This window comes from Mauremys mutica, unplaced genomic scaffold, assembly GCF_020497125.1.
Source record: "Mauremys mutica isolate MM-2020 ecotype Southern unplaced genomic scaffold, ASM2049712v1 001058F_np12_obj, whole genome shotgun sequence".
Taxonomy (NCBI): domain Eukaryota; kingdom Metazoa; phylum Chordata; order Testudines; family Geoemydidae; genus Mauremys; species Mauremys mutica.
Genome location: NW_025423108.1, coordinates 83,856 through 89,041, shown reverse-complemented (window position 1 = coordinate 89,041; position 5,186 = coordinate 83,856). Strand labels below are relative to the sequence as shown.

Below are 5,186 nucleotides of genomic sequence, written 5' to 3'. Positions count from 1 at the left end.
AACACAGGGGCCTTTCTACAATCTGGTTCTGTTCTCACTGAAGGGTCATTTCCAATTGTTTGCTCAGACCAGCTTCCCCAGCACACTCACTGCTGTGCAGCTCTGTACGTGTGGCCATGGCCGAACAGCAATGGCTGGAGCATGATTAGAGTGTGTTTGTGGTTAATGATGTTGTATGTTAATGTTGCTATAGCTTGTTCATTCCCTGCCTTGGCAATTCAGACAGTCCCTTTTCCTGTCGTATTGCCTGTACGACGAACAAAACACAAAAACAAGACAACTTTCAGTTTTCCAAAATAATTCAGATTATCACACAGTCTCTTACTCTTTAACCAATAACTTCACCTATAATTTCACTTTAATTGGTAACAATAACATATTCAAAGATCACAAATTCTTGTCTTATATGTTAGTTTTCTTTTAATCCCCATTGCCAACAACTGAACCCTGGTTCTTATTGTGGTTTGTCCCAACGTAGGTCCCAACCATTTCTGTGAGTTCATATATCTCTGGTTCTTCTGCCACATGTGTTCGTAGAAGGGGTCTTCTATGTCGGAATGTTTGCATCATGGAGAAAAATACCTCTCTTTTCACACTTTTTAATCTTTCAAAGTAGGAGGAGTTAGAGAAGTAATGTAAATGCATAAAACACAAGAGAAAACTAAGGTCTGGTCCACACTAAAGACATTTATTGGGATAACTATATTGCTTAGGGCTGTAAAAAATCCAGTTACACAGCCCTAATCCCCTTAGGTAGATAGCGCTACATGAGCGGGAGAGCTTCTCCTGCCAACATAGCCACCACCGCTTGCAAGGGTTGGACTAATCAAGTCCGATGGGAGAAATCTCTCCCATTGGCTTAGAGCATTTGTAATAGCAGTGCTACAGCAGTGCAGCTACATTGGTGCAGCTGTGCCAACATCAGCTTTATTGTGTAGCCACAGCGTCAGACACAAAACCATAGAATCAGGACTCAACATGCATGTATCCGGAAGTCTGAAATTGGAGCCTGACAAATTCGTTGCCTCATTGGTTACCATCATTTCTACAGCCTGAAAGTCCTTGTTACCCAATCAGGCAGCCAGTTTGGGATCCACAGGGAAGGACTGTCCTATGAAGCACTCTCTCTTTGCATCCAAACAGTGAAGGATGACTGTTCTCAATCTAACCCTGGCATCCTTTGGAAGTGTAATCAGTAAATTTACACTTCTCTGAAGTAGAATCCTTTACAAAACCACTTCAAATCTCAGCAGTGTTAATGAGGAATGGCTTCCTGAAACATGCCCAAGCTTTTCTTTAATTTGGTGGCACAGGTCCAGAGAAGGGACTGGATACAGGCGTGGAGCAGAATCTTCGTTAGTTACCAGAGCTGGAGATTCTATTAAAAATGGCTATTTTTCTGAAGATATTACATTTTCAACACTGGTTTAATTTTATACAGATCTTTAGCTCCTACAAAAGATAAATTTGACAAAAAACTCCACTTCTATTTCCTCAACATCTGAGTCATGAAGGGCAGCATTTCCCATGCCATAGGATTAGCTAGGAGAGATCTTCTGTAGGGCCTGAGTTACAAATGCTTTGGGAACCAAACACATGGGCATTTTGCCTAGTTCAAAATCACTTACCATGGAATTCTCTTCCCAGATCATCTGAGACAATATTGCCTTAAACAAATGAACTACACTGTGATTAGATGCACTTCCTTCAGTTAGTTGGGGTTCTGCTGTTGCTCACCATTTCTGAGTGGAGATTTTAAATCACTGCTGTTTCCTTGTTAGCCTGTCCAGTAAATTAGAGAGTTCTCTCCTGTTGATAGAACTGCACTTCAACTTTCTCTATGTCATCATGGAGGGATGGGGAAAAAGCAAAGCTGAAATCATAAATGAGGACTTTAGCTAAGGGTCATTGTCTTAAATTCTCCAATACATCTGAGCTACATCCTATCAAACTGAACTAATATCCAATCGGGTGACCAAATAGCCTTCAGGAAAGATAGAAACCCACATCACATAGAGAGAATACATTACAAAGAAAGTGTCAAGTCAAATTCCAGAGCAGGTTACATCTGATTATTCAGAATCGGGACAAGAGATTCTCCCATCACATTCTCCTCTGATCCATTCAAACCTGCTTCACTCATCCCTGTCTACATAGTCAGTTATGTTAATTACAACATTTTTAGTATCCTAGCATTCCCATAATGAGGGAAAAACAGCCACCTTGTCAAAAGTGGCTTTACAATAGATGGAACCTGGGATTTAAACTCCAACAACACTGTATTTGGGATCCATTTGAATTCCCCTCCCAGGACTTTGGACACTTTCATCTTCAGTCATAGCGACTCTGATATAGGATTAAAGAAGTCAAAACATCATCTCCAAGCACAGACAATGCAGAATGCTTCATCACATGACACTTTGAAAAGTGGATGGATAGAACGTGATGAAGATAAACTCTACATGGCTCAGGCAAAAGGTAACAGTTCTGCAGTGATGGGGAAGGAGGGAATCTCTGAGTCACCCCATCTCCTTCCAGTGTCACAGAGGCTGAAATTACACTTTTTTTCCTGCCCCTGCTCCTCTTCATTTACATGTAATTTGAAAAATTCCCAATATATCTGCTCTTCAGCAAAACCCAGAGCAACGGGAGAACAACTGGCAATGATACAATCTGTATAGTAGGTGACTAACAATAACTTTGCAATAGGAGGAATGGTATAAATGTGACGCTCCCTGGTTCCTCATAGGAAGGGCACACTCCAATTACTTGTGGGACAATAGAAAGGACAAATAGGTCCATCTCAAAAGAGGGCGAACTGCAAAAGGCAAAAATGGGCCACTCATCTGGACAAGCTGAGGGATAACGGTGCTGCACACAGTTCAAAGAGCTTTAAAAGTTACTATGTGGGAATCAGGAAAAGTTTTAAAGAAAAGAAAGTCTTGATAGCCCTAGAGATTTTTGCAATGTTGATCTCCCTTGCAGATTCTCTGATGGCTAACGTGGGCTGAGAGCCAAGAGAAGGTTTTCCCACACTCACAGCATTTATAAGGCCTCTCCCCTGTGTGGATTCTCTGATGGGTAATAAGGTTTGAGCTGCTATTGAAGGTTTTCCCACACTCACGGCATTCGTAGGGTCTTTCCCCTGTGTGGATCCTCTGATGTCTAGAAAGGGCTGATCTGCGATTGAAGGTTTTCCCACACACTGCATTCATGGGGCCTCTCCCCTGTGTGGATTCTCTGATGCCTAATAAGGTGTGAACTGCGATTGAAGGTGTTCCCACACTCACTGCAATCAAAGGGCCTCTCCCCTGTGTGGATTCTCTGATGTTCAGAAAGGGTTGAGCTGTTAGTGAAGCATTTTCCACACTCACTGCATTTGTAGGGTCTTTCTCCTGTGTGGATCCTCTGATGTCTAGAAAGGGCTGATCTGTGAGTGAAGCTTTTCCTACACTCACGGCATTCATAGGGCCACTCCCCTGTGTGGATTCTCCGATGAACAGAAAGAGCTGATCTGTGAGTGAAGTTTTTCCCACACTCACTGCATTCATAGGGCCTCTCTCCTCTGTGGATTGTTTGATGACTAATAAGGTGGGAGCTGCGATTGAAGGTTTTCCCACATTCACAGCATTCATAGGGAATCTCTCTTCTGTGAACTGTTTGATGCCTAATAAGGTTTGAGCTGCGATTGAAGGTTTTCCCACACTCACTGCATTTGTAGGGCCTCTCCCCTGTGTGGATTCTCTGATGCCTAATAAGGTGTGAACTGCGATTGAAGGTGTTCCCATACTCACTGCAATCAAAGGGCCTCTCCCCTGTGTGGATTCTCTGATGTTCAGAAAGGGTTGAGCTGTTAGTGAAGCATTTTCCACACTCACTGCATTTGTAGGGTCTTTCCCCTGTGTGGATCCTCTGATGTCTAGAAAGGGCTGATCTGTGAGTGAAGCTTTTCCTACACTCACGGCATTCATAGGGCCACTCCCCTGTGTGGATTCTCCGATGAACAGAAAGAGCTGATCTGTGAGTGAAGTTTTTCCCACACTCACTGCATTCATAGGGCCTCTCTCCTCTGTGGATTGTTTGATGACTAATAAGGTGGGAGCTGTGATTGAAGGTTTTCCCACATTCACAGCATTCATAGGGACTCTCTCTTCTGTGAACTGTTTGATGCCTAATAAGGTTTGAGCTGCGATTGAAGGTTTTCCCACACTCACTGCATTTGTAGGGCCTCTCCCCTGTGTGGATTCTCTGATGTACAGAAAGGGCTGAGCTGCAAGAGAAGGTTTTTCCACACCCACTGCATGTATTTTTTCTCTTTTGCCTGAGGATTTCCTGCTGTGTTGTGGTTTCCATGAGCACTTTCTGTGTTCCCCAAGAGGAAATACATTTATCCACTTTCTCCTCTGGCTGGTTTCCTTGCTCTCTTTCTGGTCTGTGCTGAATCTCACAGGATTTTCCCTGCTCATGACTCCTGGACACATTCCTTTTCGATCTTTGCGATAATTCTCTGTTTTTAGCCACTTGAGCAACATTTTCCTGCTGAGAATTCTGCTCCTCTTTCTCACCTACCGTTGCGTCACCTGCTGTGATAGAGACAAAAACCTCAAACAGGGATGGAAAGCGGAAGGCCAAACCAATACAAGTGCTGGAAAGAGGTAAAATAAAAACAAGAACTAAACTCCTCCAATCTCTTCCCCTAAACAGGAGAGAGGAGAGGATCAATTCGGCCCTCACATCACATCCAAATTCACAGGGGGAAGGGAGGAAGCTACTGCCTGGTGTCTGCTAGGGTTTACAGGAAGCCATGAGCTATATTTACCCTAAGGATACGACCCCTGCTAGGGACAGTAATGAACTGAGAAACCTTCCAAAGGCTTTGTAGGGCATCCCAGATGTTTCCTTCAGGCACTTCCAGATTCTGAGTTGCTTTAATGTTTCCTCACCTGTGTAGGGAGCTCTCAGGATCTCTCTTTCCTCTGAACCCTGGAGGTCTGGGACCCATGTCTCTTCCCTTTGTTCCAGCTGGGAGATTATATGAGGTTTGGAAAGTGGAAACCCTGCTCAGATGAAAGAAAACAAAGGAGTTCAGTTGATTTCATATGACTGTGTCATAAAAAACACTATTAATTTAACTTCAGTGCTTAGTGTGACCCAGTGTGCCTGGGGAAGTCCACACTGAAAATGGC

General features: G+C 43.5%; 1 pseudogene; it reads right to left on the bottom strand.

The window, feature by feature from the left end:
* Positions 1 to 3,050: 3,050 nt before the first annotated feature.
* LOC123357769 lies at positions 3,051 to 4,227 on the bottom strand (annotated as a pseudogene).
* Between the last annotated feature and the right edge of the window lie 959 nt (positions 4,228 to 5,186).